The sequence below is a fragment of the Passer domesticus genome, chromosome 6, assembly GCF_036417665.1.
Source record: "Passer domesticus isolate bPasDom1 chromosome 6, bPasDom1.hap1, whole genome shotgun sequence".
Taxonomy (NCBI): Eukaryota; Metazoa; Chordata; class Aves; order Passeriformes; family Passeridae; genus Passer; species Passer domesticus.
The window spans coordinates 41205718-41221572 of NC_087479.1; the positions used below are offsets into that span (position 1 = coordinate 41205718).

At 49.8% G+C, this 15855-nt stretch overlaps 1 long non-coding RNA gene across 1 annotated transcript; it reads right to left on the bottom strand.

The window, feature by feature from the left end:
* Positions 1 to 303: 303 nt before the first annotated feature.
* LOC135303297 (uncharacterized) lies at positions 304 to 15181 on the bottom strand. The gene is made up of 3 exons (XR_010364751.1): positions 14810 to 15181; positions 11040 to 11195; positions 304 to 425 (listed from the first exon to the last, which is right to left on the bottom strand). It is a non-coding gene; the product is annotated as an uncharacterized LOC135303297 (long non-coding RNA).
* Between the last annotated feature and the right edge of the window lie 674 nt (positions 15182 to 15855).

A 15855-nucleotide genomic window follows, 5' to 3' on the forward strand; every position in this document is an offset into this window, starting at 1 on the left:
GTCCTCAGACAGAAAAGCTTCTGTTCATCTCATATCTTCTTTTATCCCTTTCATTGGGAAATTTGTTTGAAAGCAAGACTTTACAGTGGTCTTTAGCAGTTCCTAGTGCTTTAATTCATTAGAGTACTCACACACACCTGAGATCATAGAAGGGCTGAGCTAAAGCATCCCCAGGGGCCCATGCTTTCTGTTCAGAGCTCAGTCCCTCTCTCTTCCTTCTACACTGTTTGCCCTTTGGTGAAACCACCCAATCCCCAACACAGTGCTGTAGGGCAGGAAGAGACAGCAAAAGGTGGGGAACTTACATGTTGAGGATGGGTTCAGCCACACCAGGCTAGGAGGTGGAGGTGGATGTTAAGTTTGCTTAGAAATAAATATTCTGCTTGTAAATATTCTTCTTAGCCATTAGTCTCCTCTACTGTCACCTAGTGAAGGAATCAAAATGTTTGGCAGCTGAGAGCATTTGCTACAAAACCTTAAAAAAAACCAAGGCATTCCCAGAACCAGCTCGAGCCTGTGACTATAACCAAGATCTTCCTGGCTTCAGAGTTCCTGTTGTCATTATTTTCAGTGGAATCTGGGATTAGAATTAGGCTCTCTGACTCTCCCCTCACCAGAGCTCCCTGCTTCATCAGGAGAGAGGCACAGAGAGACCCCAGATGCCCTTTAGACCCCCACCACTTCTCCCCATCTCTCTGTTTCCCTGGCCAAGCCCCCCGGCCAAAGCTGCCCCGTCACTACCCGTGTGTTCTCCAGCAGCATTAACTTATGCACACACCATTCACCAATTGTTCAGCTTTTTTTGTCAATGAAGGCACATTTTATGAATTAGAAGAGCACATGCCCCCTTGTGGCTTGACTTCGCTCCCTGCTCCACACCGCCAGCCCCCCCCGCACCCCGGCGGGGGGACTCGGGCACGGGGAGGCTTCGCTCGAACCTGCACAGAGGTTAAAAATAGCCCACGGCACCCGAAGAGATGGCCGGGGTGTTTAAAGGATGAGCTGGAACGACAGCAGGCAAAGAAAGACAGAAAATAAAAAGAATTAAAAAAAAAAAAAAAAAAAAGCAGTAGCTTGAGCAATAGAGGGATATCTATTTCAACAGGGTTTTAAGAAAGGTTTAGCTAATTGATCCAAATTGAAAAGTAAGGCAGCTGACACATATGCAAAGTGCAGTCCCCTGCTCATCCGTGGAGCAGGTACAGCACAGCAAATGGCTTCTGCCTGACCTATATGGCTCAGACACTCGCTAGAGAGCGTGAGTGGAGCTGATTCTTCACAGCCTCTTCTCTCCTCACCCCTTCCAGTCCCTAACACAGGATTTTCTGGGGTCGACTATGGTAGCAGTTTAATCACAAGAACCAGTTTTACTGAGAACTTAAATGAATCCCATGACCTAATCCACAGAGGGACTCCTGAGAGGATCCTGGTACAACACTTTGATTTGGGAAATACAGGATTAAAGACCAGAGGAGAAGAAGCAAGACTGACAGTGCATAACCTGCCTCATTTACAATTAGGGTCACATCCTGCAGTTGCCATTCATGGCAAAACCCAAGGAGATGAAGCCAGAACAAACCTCTAAAAGCCAGCAAGAGCCCTGGCATTATGGGTTGTGGGATTGCTGTCTCTGGGATTGTGTCTTGGGTTAGGAACTAGGAATGCCAGAGATCCAATTCCAGCTATCATATCACTCCTTTCCTGGGAAAGTCTCTGTAAAATGAGGATTTAGTTCTCCACCTCCTGGGGGCTATGTGGCTGAATTATAAATGGTGGAAGGTGAAAAGCAATAAACAAGAAATCAACCAAATTGCTAGCATGAGGGAAGAACAGGTATTAATGTAATTACGAAAAATAAAATCTTTGTTTCTGCAAATGTGGGAGGGAGTGCTGTCTCATGGTTACTGGAGACAGGGAGAGGCAGGACTCCTGGACTGCAATGCTGGCATGTGTGCAGCAGCATGTTAGGCTCAAACTAAGCACTCAGGGCAGTATGATCCTTACTTACAGTTGTACATTCTCTGGTCAAGGATTTCCTTGTTATTTTGGGGGCAGTACCTAGCACTGTTGTGTCCATGGAGGAGGAGGCTGGATGCTAGACATAAACCACACAGACACACTTGTCCATGTGTATATTTGCAACCCTTTTCAGTGTAACTGTCTGTCTACATCATTAAAAACATTTTTGGGTTGGTATCTCATATTTACATCTGTGCACACAGACCTTGATCATGATTAGGGCTTCTGAGAATGGACATAATAAAATTGAAAAATACAAACAGTAGTGGGTGTTATGAATGACCTTTGTTTCCTCTGCCTTAGACAGAAAGCCTTGTTTTTCAGTAAGCCTTACACAGTCTCATATAGCTTGTGGGATGTTTTAGTTCATGTGACTGTCAGTTTAAAATACTTGTGTGGAATATTTCACTTGAATGCTTTCCACATTCTTCACTCATACTCTGCAACACAAGTTTCTTCTCCTGAGTGAGCAGCGTGTCTCTAACACAAGCAGTGGCAGCTAAACCTGAAATTGTTGTGTATTCTCCTTCCTTGGTCTTGGTTCAAAACATTCAGTCTAGCAAATAAAGCCCATTCACATGTAGGGAGAGCTAAGCCAGTAAACTAGATCTCTCTTTCCTCCTCAGAAATGCAGAAGAAAGCAGCTTGCTAACTTTTCTTTCTTGGGGCAAAGGGCCAGCTCCTTTGGCTCCCAAAATGAGAAGAGGACTCAACACTTGGTGAAAAAATTGTCATTGCACCTGTTCACAGGAGCAAACTACCAGGACCGCATCCCAAATTTCTTCAATATGCTTTTCAAAGGTAAAACACACAAGAATCTACCCAAGAGAGGGCAAAGAGGCTTACTAGATTTGGAGCGCCTCTTAGAAATGTCTGGAGGGTTAGTCCAGTTAGCGAAGACATACTATGGATACAATATAGCCCAAAATATCCTTGGTTCTCCGTGCTACAAAGACATCAATTCCCCTAAGTTGGTTGTGTCATGCCCAGTGAGCCCCCATCAAACTGACCTGATACAATGGGAGCTGCTGGTGATCAGGGCTAACTCCGAAGGGCCCTGGGACCTCCCACCATCACTGGTTGTTTGCTGGGGAGAGAACCAGTCCTCCTGCTGCTGTGGTCACCACCACTGCCAAGCGCACTGCAGAGGGTGCTTGTTCTTGCTCACCACATTTGCTCTGATGTGGTCCAGGGACTTTGACCCCTCTTTGGCTCATCTGGGGTGGTTAAGAATCCTTGCCTACCCATGCTGGGGAGGCTCTGAAGGGGAAAACTGCTTTCCCCTGCCCATGTCTCTGGCACATCTGGTGGTGCCTGAGAGGGTGAAGCTCTTCAGGTCTTTGCATCGATGCAGCCTTAAACAGGGAGTGGGAGGAAGATGGCTGGTGATGGGCTGCAGAGCTCTTTGTACTGACGTTATTTCTGCATGATAGAAATTATGAATCCAGGTGGTTCATTCCTTTTGGACCCAGCGTTGGAAGAGTGGATGGTAAGAAGGCACCACATAAACCAGGCAAAGGTACAGGTACAGAGGATAAAACTGTCCTATCCATTACCCTGTAGGGTCAGAGCAGTTATATTGCCAGAGTTACCTGAGCCCACTGCAGCTACAGATGTATTTTGTATTTTACCTTCTCTCCTTTTCAGTTCCTTGTCGTAGTGGGGATGTGACTGTTTGAGGCAGGCAGGGCAGGCATCCTGCCGTGGCTCGGGAATGGGGGTGGGCAGGGGCACGAAGCGCCGGGGCTGGTGTGGGGAAGTGGGCTGCGGCGGGGAGCATATGTTGCCCCTGAGCCAGCTAACTACATTTACCTTGGGGATGTTCGGGTTTGTAACAGGGTTGTTGGGAGTTATTCGCCCCAGCATGCAGGGCTTACGTGCCTGTGCCTAAAAATAGAGTCGAGCTCGGCAGGCCCTGAGCGCCGGGAAGGAGGGCAGGGGCTGAGCTGCCCCAGCGCGGCGGTGCCGCAGGGGCGCGGAGGGGAGCGTGCCGCTGATGTAACCGCGTGTGTCCTGGCCAGGGCTGGGACGTGTGCCGGCTCCGTGCTGGCTCTGTGTGCGGGGCTCACGTGGAGCCACTCCCGCAAGGTGGTGGTGTGGGGGTGCCTGGGGGCATGAGGAGGCGGGGGGTGCGGGCTGCCGGCGAGGCCACCCGGGCTCTGCCCGCCCGGAGGCGGCAAGGGGCGGGGGTGCGCCTAAGCTGCGCTGAATCCCCTTAAAAAATCTGCAGTTTGGTGCCTTACTGGGTTTTATTTCTCTCTCCTGTTCCTCTCTCGCCCTGGAGTTCTGTAGTAGCCCTGAATTAGCATGTCACGTGTATGGCATGTGGAAATGAATCAGGGGCATGTGAGGAGGAGGAGGACGCCTGTGTCTGTGTTTGCATCCAAGGATCTCCTCTCACTCTGTGTTTGCGTAGGTGTCTAGCTCCCTTCTCCCTCCTCCCATCCCTGCCTGCCTCTCTCTCCCTGCCTCCCTCTCATCCCTCCATCTGGCCAGCCCAGCTCTCCCTGCCAGCTAAAGCAATACCTCAGGCAGAAACTGCAGCTATTTCCCTGCACCCCATTAGAAAAATAGGGTGGCCCTAGGCTCTGGACATGTACTCAGGGGACAGCATGAACGCACACACACTCCCAAATCAGGCTCTCCTTCCTGCTCTCCACCTTTCATGGATTTTTGTTCCTTAGTCAGCACCTCAAGCCCTGCAGACTGCACCAAGGGCAAGATTATTAATGCTAACAACAACAGAACACAGCTGCAAATGGAGCCCCAGAGCTGCCTCGTCAGTGGGTACATTGCCCTCACCCCCTTTTAGGGAACTGCCACCAGCACACGTCTGCATATAAAGCCAGGCATGAATCAAATCCACTCTTGAACAGGGAAGGGAAAATGTCCCCGGTGGGGCACAGGAAGCAGGCAGGATCCCCAGGGAGAGTGGCCAGGCATGGCAAGGGGAGCAAAGGCTCAGTGACAGCTGAGGGAGCTGGGCAGGAGGCACTGAGAACCTCTTGGGGATTGCCACGCATATGCCATGGTTCTGACTGTCTGCTCCAGCCAAGGTCAGAGCTTGGCACCCCAAAAAAGCGATGATGCCAGTGAAGGGTTGGGAAGCACACTCTGCACCCAGTCCCCTGAGTCAACAGGCCACATAAGCCCTGAATTCCTAGTCCCATTCATGAGTCTCACTGGACTTGCTGCCCCCCTCCCATTGGGAAAAACTCCTCTTCTTTTAGATTCTCCCTCTGCACTGGGTGAGATTGGATGCTTCTGCATCCCCCCAAAAAGGCAGGTCTCACTCTGACTCCAAGCTCCCAAGTACTCCCCTAGGCAGAGGTTGCCTCAAGATGATTTCATTCAAAGCCCCCATACTAACCAGGAAATAACTACCTGACATCTCCCTCCTCAAATCTCTTCCAAAACAGCTTCTGTCAAGCACTGGAGACAGCTCTCCTTGTCCACCTCCACCCAGCTCCTCTCCACTTGCATGCCATGGTCCCCCACTCTGCACGCCTCCTCTGCTCTGCTCCCTGCCCCTCGTTGCCTTCCAGGCTTTCCCCTGCCCTCCTCTCCTTGCCCGGGTCCCTGTGCCCTGCCCTGCCCCGTGGAATGCACTGTCCCGTCCCCCCCGGGGCTGCTGCTGCTGCTGGCAAGGTGCAGCCTGGTGTGGAGAGAGGCTATAAATAGCTCCGTAAGCTCCGCTCTCACTGACACCGTTTGGACAGAGGATGGAAAAATAAACAAAGGAAACTCCAGGCTCCAAGCAGCAGCTACATTCCTCATGCTAAATAATGTCAGATTTTCCTGCAAGGTGTGTGGGTAATATACAGATCGGCACTGGGGGGCTGGGGGGGGAGCAGGAATCAAAACAAATTATACACACCCAGTGCATGTCAATATTTTGGTCCCTCTCATTCTGCCCTGTAGTAGTTAAGCACACACAGATTGCCTATATTTAGAAAAGGGTATATTTTTAAATACTCTGAAATGGAGATTGTTTCCATTAATAATGATGGAGCACATTGGAGGAGGCAGACCTGGTGAGGAGCTGTCGAATGTTGCTTTAGTGACATATACAGGCCTGAGAGATAAAGGACAGGGCAGGAGCAGAACAAATATTTTGAAATCAAGCAGTGATTACCCTGAAGTTTGCAGTTGTGTTGCTATTTTTACACGGGGGCTGTTTGCACGGGGAGACTGTTCACAGTTCCCTGGTGCAGAGACTCAGTGGAAGAAGAATTATATTATCAGGGGTTTATTTTATTTTGTGGGTTTTTTCCTTCCCTCCCCCCCCTTTTTTTTTTTTTTTTTCTTAATTGAGGACAGAACATACACTGCAGCAGAAAGATTCAGCTCAGAATGGATGAAGGAAGGGCTGGACACAGAAAAAAAGTAGCATTTATTGCCCAATTCTAGGATGCTAACTCAGCCTTGCTTAGGAAGGGCAATGACTGCATTTTAACAAAATCCTGTTTTTTTCCCCCTCCATCCTGTCATTCTCAAAATAGCCTCTCCCAGTCACAGTATTCCTACAAGGATATCTGAATAGTGAATTTTCATTTATGATATGGGAGGAAGTAAACAACCAAATAAGATCTGCAGCATAACATGTAAGGAGCTAAACATGCTGGGTATTAAGAGGCTGCCCAAGGACCTCAGTATGTGAAAAGACAAAGAAAAGAAAAAGAAAATAATAAAGACAAATGGAAAAAACTAGTTGCACTTACTTTATAGGTGGGTAAATAGAAGTTGAGTGACTTACCCAAGGCTGTAGAGATAGTCTGTGGCATTGCTGGGACACAGTTTTTCTGTCTTGGGGCAACACTCTTCATATGATCAAGAAGATGCTTCCATTTTTTTTCTCCTAGGTGTTTCTGCTTAGCTACTTCACAGGCAGGATAATTTACAAAAGCAGAAATCCCAGCAATCTTCCTATTACTTTCCCATGGAGGGACATGTACTAGTCAGAGCTGCCCTCCCCATCTAGTGTCCAGCATCGTGGGGGGAGGCAGCCCCAGCAGCCTCCAAGGCCCTTCCATGTTGCAGTCATTCCTGTGCTCAGTCTGGCTGTGGCTGTGGGTGCCTGGGGCTTGGGGTGGCAGATGCCTGTGGTCATGGTGCTCCTGCTGGTAGGGCTGCCCAGGGCTCCCTGCTCCTGCCTCCTGCTGAGCTGGGCCAGCCCTAGTCCAAAGCTTCCTCACTCCTGGGGAGGAGAGGTCAGCGGAGGCTCCAGCATAACTCTTCAGATACCTAGAGCAGGGAGCTTTAGCTCTTCTCTCCAAGGGCTGTCCTGGTGACACTGGGGAAATCCATTCCTGGGGGGCCATGACCTGTCTCCTATCTCCACCTCCTGGTCAGGGCTCAGCCCCTCTCCCCAGCCCTGTCACATGTGGAAGGTCATCTTCCTCTATAGCCTCCTAGGATGGAGCTGGTCTTCACCAGCTATGGCAGTTACCTAATTTATCAGCTCTGCACATGCAAATATACTCCCAGTCTCCTGGGAAAACCCCTTCATGCACCAAATTTTCCCCAAACTTGCATGCAGAGATAACAGATATGACCTAACAGGTAGGAAATCATTTGGACCAGATGTTCCTCAGGCTTCCTCTTGCTTCTGTCATGGCCTGACCTGGGTAAGTCATGCTCCCTTACCCAGCAGCATAGAGCAGGAGTAGCTGGGGTAGCCACAGGGTGAGATTAATCAGTGACTTGTAAGTGCTTCTAAACTCAGAAAAAAATGGAAGTTAGGTGATGGAAGATGCTGAAAAATTTGGGAATGCAGGAGAGCTCCCAACCAGTCTTTTTTAACCTGCCCTGCACACACACACCATACTGCTGGGAAAGGACAAAGCCCTTCCCCAACTGGCCTTCACCAACATCAAGGTGAACCTCAAGTTGTCAAATGGCTTAAGAGGATCATGGTAGTTTTTTGGCTTTGTTATTTTTTATCTTGGAGTGTGCAGCCCACATATTTGAGCTTTTCTCTCACAACTTTCTTACAAACAGATATAGTGAAAGGCAACAAACTGAGCTGCCTCCTTTCTCCAGAGGGAGAAGGGTGGATAGAGGTGGGCATATCAAGCTAAGCCTACTACACTTGCTGAAAAAACTTCTCTTGAAATATATGTGTGGAGATCAAATCTATCTTCAGCTAAACCTTTGAATGAAAAATAAGTCGACAGCCTCATTCCGCCCATCTGATGCACAGGCAGAACACCCCACACAGAGGAGCTTGGGATTTGGGGGAGAAGCAGTGGAGGGATTCCCATTAAGGAAACCCCGCTCACTGTCTGCTCTGGTAAGATGCGGGGGAGGGCTCCTCTCCTCAGCGATATGCACATGAGATCAGTTGCCTCATGGTTGTGTAACGTCCTCACTCATTTGGGAATTCATGTGTTAGTCCCATTTAGAGCCAGTAAGAAGAAATCCCTTCTTTTTTGGGGGGATTAGGGGCTAAGGATTGCTGCTCAGCAATGTCACCGGGCTTGTGTTGCCAACTGGTTGTCTTGCACCTCATGGAAACTCTTTCCTCTTCTAGGTTTCCTCTCCAAGGGAAATAGCTGCTTCACCTGGGACTGGAGGCAGGAGTGAGCTAGCATAAATAGCTAACTATGTGTGTTGTGTGACTCCCTGGGGGAACTGGGGGACACAACATGGGTGCTGGATGGATTTGACCTTTTAACACAATGTGGTGGCAATGTCAGCACGCTGGTAAAGAGTGACGTTGCATAGAAGACCAGCCATTTCTGGAAAACTCATCTTGATCTTCCAACTCCCCTCTAGTCTGCTCCTTGGCAACAGAGGATGAGATGGACCCTGGTTTTAAACTATGGCAGGTTACCAACTTCTGCAGTTGCACTATGGCTGCATCTTCACTATCACAGGTTTGGAAGTACACTAATTTACTACAAGCCCTCTTTCCAAACCAAAATGGGCTCTTGTCTTCTCTTTATGTTTTGGTTGTGATGGCTCATCAAGCTAATGGTGGCACAGACTGCTCTCAGGGTGTTGTCACAGAGTGGCAGAGCTGGAGGGCACCTGGGTTACTTTATCTAATCTATCCATCTAGGTGGAGCAGAGTCAGCCGAAACCAATGTCACTGCTGACAGATGCCAGTTCAACATTTTTAAAGGCCAATATCCTTTACACACATCTCCTTTTCACAGAATCTCCTTGTGCTGCAGACAGTAAGAGAAATGGTTCAGCACTGGCCACACTCATACATCCAAAGGGAGAACCTGGATGGACCTGGCCAAGGTCCATGGTAACATCACATAAGGTGGACAGGACTGTCAAACCTGGCAGGCAGCAACCAGCTTCTGTGTTAGTCCAGAAACATTAAGCAAGTGTAGGTTGCAATGCAGAGCTGTGAGTCTTGTGAACAATATAACGACGAGAGGAGAGACACCATACCTTCAACTCCTTCTTTTGGAAACTCTTGGAATCATGAAAGTGAAATGGGGGTATAAAAAGAAATACAGCTATGGAAGATAGCTCCAAGGAAGACTTGCAATAGGAGGCTGAGGTATAAGATGACTTTTAGCTGAGCCCCAGGACTAGGATTTCTACTGGCCTTGATGACAATAAGCCTCTAGCTGACAATGCAGGCTGCTGTTATACTCTGATATAGCTACAGGGACAGTGGCACCATGCCAGCTGGGGGTTTTATTCATATTTTGCTGCTCTTATAAAGATAGGCTCAAGTGACTCATATGTCACTGACCATATACTACACATTTAAAGTCATTGCCATGTATTTGATTTCTGGGGGTTAGGTTGTTGTTTCTTTCTTTTTTTTCTTTCTTTTTTTAAAAAAAGATATTAATTCCTTTCCCGCTGCTCTCCTCAATTTAATTATGGCCATGTAATCTGGAGATCTGTAAGGCTCTAGCATGAGGTCTCTGGCTATCAAGTTCCCATGTTCACAATTAGCAAATGGAGACAAGAAGAGCAACACTGGAAGAAAGGGGTTTTAACTTAAGATGCTTAAGAGGATCTGTGATCCTGTTGTCTCATCACTGACAGGAGAGCCATGGGTGAGGAAGGTTTTGTGTTTCAAGCCAAGATTCAGGACACTTAAACCAGTATGAAAATCTTTGTTGGACTTTCTAGAGATAGACGTTAGGAGGAATTCCCAGCACACAGAAATTAGGAGCACTAAAGGATTTTAAACCACCCCCTGTAGTGTTCAAGAAACATTGAACAACACTGATGTCTGCCTGATCTTAACTGAGAAGTTCTCATTTCCTCTCAAATGTCAATGAATGCTGACTTTTGAGCAACACAAGCCTGAAATTACTGAAATTAAATTTTTCACATTCTGATTATCAGCAAATGCTTTCTTCCTCTTTTCTTACCCATCTCCTGCCACAATACCCTCAGAGATATCTCACTTAAACTTTGCACTTGCTCCTAGACAGATTCTTGCAGAGGGCAAGGGCCTTCAGCACAGTCAAGTGGAAGACAAGAGGCTTGGACAAGTCCAGTTTGGCACCTATGGTGCTTCCCCCAGGACTTTTACACTGCCTGGATATGTGGAGAGCACAAGAACACGAAACACAGGACCACTGATTAGCAACATCATCCAGAAACTTGCTGGCATGCTTTTGAGTTCAGTATTGGTCCATCACACTTTTCATATCATATATGAAAAGTTATGTCTTGTACCACACTTCTGCAATGCTAACTAAGCATCCTCAGCATAGTTTTATCTTATTTTAGGATGAACTCAAAGTATATATTTCAGAATGGTACCATCCCAGAATTAAGAAAAGTAGATGTAGTGTTTTGGGAAAAGATTTCAAGTAAGTGAAATAGAGCTCATGAACATTTTCTAGTTCTAGAACATATGTGCAGACATGAGGAATTCCCTGCTATAAATCCTTTCTTCCAAAGAACCCATTTCCCCCTTTCTTCTGAGGTAGAATTTTTTTTTTCAGATTTTCTCAAAGTGCAGTAGAGTGTAAGCTAGCAAATATTTTACACTTGGCTTTCTCAGAGAAAACACCATACCTGTTATGACATACCTGTCTCCAAGGATCTTGCCTCTTGTCACAGGATCTTCTCAGATGGTATGGAGCCTCTTGCTCATGTCCCGTGCTGTACCACAGTAATGGCTTGTCAGTGAAAGAGAGACAATCTCTACACACCTCCCATACAGGTACCCCAAGATACTGTCAGACCTGAAAGTAAAAAAATGAGAGAACTCAAAATCTGTGGACCATGGTGAGAAGGACAAGAATATTTAGGCAATGTCATGCTACAATTGCCATGGCTATGGAAAAATTCCTCTACGCTGGTTCTTGCTGTAGCCACAGCTGAGACCTTCTGTGGTCCACAGCCTCAGCACTGTGTCCCTGCACAGGTGGTCTCATGGTGGGATTTTGAATTACCCACAGATGCAGGGAGAAAACATTGGGGAAAACATCAAACCTTCTCATGGTGCTTAAACATGGGACAGATGCAGCACCTAAAGCAAGTGGTTTCTGTGTAATTCCCTCCTCAGCAATGATGCTCCGTAATAGAAATGAAGGATAATGCAAATAGCCAAAAGCATGAATCCCCTGGTTCAGCTTTCTAAATGGCAGTCTCCCCAAAAGGCAGGTGAGGGTGTGGAGGCTTGCAGCCTACATGTCCCTCCACTCTGAGGTGGTACCAAAGATGATAAGAAGATGGAGGATGCTGTTGCATGTTTGATACTGCAGTGGTTTGGCACTGCAGGTTTGGGAAAAGGAGGAAACCTACCTTGAAGGTTAAAGTCAGAACTGAGAATCCCACCTCCTAATTTTTGTTCCAGGAATTGTCTGTTAGCAGACTTTACACAGACAATTGTGGCTCACTGCCCCTCTTTTTATAAACAGGTTAGTGACACCAGCTGTCTCCTGGGGGTACCTGAGACTGAGTGAAGCAGTGGCTGCAAAGGGCTTTAGGAACCTCAGTTAAGGGGTGAGGGTAAGAAAATACTAACTGGCTGGTACTAAACATGCAATAGATGCCCTTCTGCGTATTGACTACAAGAAAGTGAAGGGGAAAATTACTCTAAGAGCTTCTCCTTGTTGTTTTTCTTTAGACTTCTGCTGCCTGATTCTTGTTTCTGCTTTACAGGGAAAAACATTTTTGATCTGTCATATAGGCAGAAAACTCCTGGACCAGGATTGTGAGGGGTTTTTTTTGGGTGGGGACAACTGCAGATAGTACTGTAAAATGCACTAAGCCTGTACATTTTAATCTCCCTATCTGGCTAGATTAAATACATTTATAGCACGCAAAATGTGCTGCAAAGTAGAAGCTAGAAGGCTGGCTTTGTTGGGCAGGAGAGAGTTAATCCCTATGGGGTGCTCATGTACGTCAGAGCAGGTTCCTGTCTGTGCAGTGCTCAGCTAGGATTGAGAGCTTTTGTTCCTTGTTGTTTTTCATGATTTCTTTGCATTTAATAGTGTTTGGATTTTTTTAAAAATCCATTTTAAACAGCATTTCAAGCTGGAAAATGGGGGGCAGTCTGAGAATCCTGTAGCCTGCAATCCCCTATGTATCCTAAGATATTAAAGGACATCACAGACACGGGCAGGACAAGTCCCCACCATGGCTGTGGCTTCTGTACTTCAGTCTTTAGTGCCTGTGCCACGCCCTGCGTGGGCAAGTTCCCAGTTCATTTGTCATCTCCTGCCAGGGGGCTGAGCAAGGACTAACAAATGGTGGTGGGACTTGGGGTGGGGATGCTTGCACCACTTCTCTTGCTCTGCCCCTCTAGGTCTCCAAAAGGCAGCTATTACCTGTCCCAGTAGGACTGGTGGCCATCAGGTGAAAAGACCCGATGTTTTACTCCCAGGTTCCGCATAAAGTCCAGCTCGAAGCATGACTCTCCTGTTTGATTTTTTTTGAATTTAAAACAGTTTGGAAGAAAGTGGTGTCATTCTCTGAGCATGAATCCAGCCCGAAAGGTTTGAAACTGTCAGAGCCTGAGGTGCTTTGAATTAGAGACATTTTAGGGCAGATGCAGGGCTGGATAATGTCTCTGCCCGCTCCAGAGGCAGAAAAGGTGAGCAGGGAACTCCCTGCCAATGGGCTGTCCCCTGGGCTCTGGGGAGACGGGCTGCTCTGAGAAGCTGGAGGGCACGCAGAGGTGAGGCACCGAGCTGGTAAAAAAAGCTGGGGAGGGTCATCTGGAAAGCAACAATCGTGAGCTTCGTGAAATAGACAAAGATTAACCCAGCTGTGACTGAAGTTTTGGCCAAAACAACAACCCACAGTGAAAGGCGAGGGAATCACACACCGCAGCCCGAAGGGCGGATCGGCGTGAGGCTGCACAAAGGAGCATTCCGAAGGCTGGGAGGATCGCCCGGAGAAACCTTCCATGGGCAAACCCTCCCCTTGCAGAATTTAGAGCTGGAGTGGGTAAACCCCTCAGAAGTGCAGTGCTGGACTCCACCTGCCCCGGAGGGGATCGCCGGTAGCACCGCGCCGCCTCCGCCTTTCCACCCCCGGCCGCCGCATCCCCCGAGTCTCCGGCCGTGTGGGCGGGAGGGAAGATTCCCCCCGCCGCCGGGGCACTGCAGTGCCCGCGGGGAAGCCGGGCCTCCCTCGGGGCCGTTCGGCGGGCGGGGAGGCGGGGACGGGGCGGAGGTTTCCCCGCAGCCGGGGCTGTCCCGGACCCGGGGGTTCCAGCCGGCCTGCGGGGCGCAGTGCGGGCGGCCCCAAGCAGGGGGGCTCAGGAACACCCCCGCAAAACCTGGCGCTTCCACGGAGCTGCCATGGAGGCTCCCGTCCCCAAAAGCCCAGAACACATCAGCCCCTGCCCCCCCGTTCGCCCCACAAGGGGAGAACCCGGGCCGAGGCGGGAACCTCGCGGCCGCACCTCGGGCACGGAGGGGAGCGGGCGGCGCTCCCGGCCGCCCGGCGCCGCTCTCCGAGGGCAGCGCCCTCTCGGCCGCGGTGTGGGCCGGGGAGCAGCCGGGTGTCCATGGGGGCGATCCACCGGGCTGCAGCCGCGCTCCGTGCGGGGGCAGAGCGCGGCGGGGGAGCCCCGACGGGAGTCCCGGTCCCGCGGCGGCGGCGGCGGCGCTGCCCCGCCCGGCCCGGCCGCCTCACGCCGGGCTGCGGCTGCCACCTGCCGGCCGAGCGGGGCAGCGCCGCCCCCGGCTCCCCCCGCCGCCGCCGGGCCGCCCAGCTGCGGCGGGAGCGGCTGTTTTCCCTGGCGGCCAAAGGGCCGCATCCCCACCTCCCCGGACCGGGGCACACCGGTGTATCTGCGGCGCGGACATCCCCTTCCAGCATGAGGAACTCCTGCCCAGGGTGTTATTTCAGCCCGAAGCTGGGGGTACTGAGGAATCAGCGTCAGCCTCGGCGCGTTCCTCAGCGTCCATGGCCAGCACTGGTCGCACTGGCAAAGCTGGCCGGGAAAGGAATAGAGGGGACAGATAGAGGGCTGCCATGAATAACAGTGAGGGGCCCTTTGGAAGGCAGGAAGGGGGCTCTGGGTGTACCTAGGAGGCTCCAGCTGCAGGTGTGTAGGCACAAAACTGCACTACCAGGGAGTCACAGGGCCAAAGCTGGCACACAGAGGAAGGCAGGGCAAAAACTGGGCCGTGCAAAAGTGATTCTCCACCAAGACTGCGGTGGCAGAGGAGGGGAGAACAGGTAGCATGACTGTGACAGGGCACACAGCTCGACAAACCTGGTGTGCCCACACTGGCAAAGAGTTGCAAGACCCTCACATCACAGTGACTCCCCCCGGGAAGATGCTGGGACAGTCTGTGGGATGGGATAGGAGAGGTGTACTGGGATAGGACAATCTTACCTGCTCCTGGTAGGACAGACTATCCATCCAAGTCCAAAAACGTCCAGAGAGGAGGCAATACTAATTTTGTCCTTGGTCACTTCTCATCTTTGCTTCAGCTGCCCATTCAATAACTTGGAGGTAGAGAGAATAAGGCGTGACGGTGCTGGAGTGCTTCAGTGGCAGCACTTTTCCCGGCATGGAGAAAGACAGAAGCACAGCAAGGGGGAGGGAGGCGGTGGGCATTGCCCCACAGCCACTGCTCACACCACTACCTGCTCCTCAGCCCCTCTGACATTTCCTCTAGGTGAGGAACAGAAACACAGCTGGAGGGGGCTGTGAAAGGGAGCAGACAGCGAGGCTGGCTCTCAGCCCCCAGGTGCTCTTCCCTCTTCTTCCTCCCACTCCTCCCACTTTCCTCCAGCTGCTGGTGCTGCTCTTTCCTCCCACACAGCAGCTCTAAGAGGCTGGAGGAGACAGTAAGGAACAGGGGAAGCACTTACAAGCTGACAGATGCCACTGCCTGGTTTCTTTCCAGAGCCCCATCTTCCTTCGACCTTCACTGTCTCCTGCATTTGCTCCAAGTTGGCAGCAGTACACACAGAGTGGCCAAGCTGCATGATGTGGATGAAGTGGGGCACAGAGAAATGTGGGTGCCTGGGAATTAAAGCCCTGGGAAGAAGTCACTTTGCTGCAAGTAAGGGAGGATTAATGTAAACAAAAAAAAGTAAAGCTCATGGGTTCTCCCTGCAAAAGCCAAGCCATGCCATCCAGGATCCATTTTGCTGGAGATCTTGTGAGTAGTGTGCAAGCAAGGCTCTGAGATGGTAATCAAGAGTTGCTGGTGACACTTTGAAGTGAAAGAGTCACAGGAATGAATTAATTTACATTTTATCTGCTGTGACCTTGCTGTTCGTTCTAGTAATACCAACTTTTAAATGAATATTGTGAATTCATTCACACTTCGCATTCCCCTCTCAAACTTCCTAGAGTCATGCTGACAATACTAGAAGGTCTTGTTCTTCTTTTTCACCCACTTGAAGGGTTGTGTGCTGAACAAAGAAATC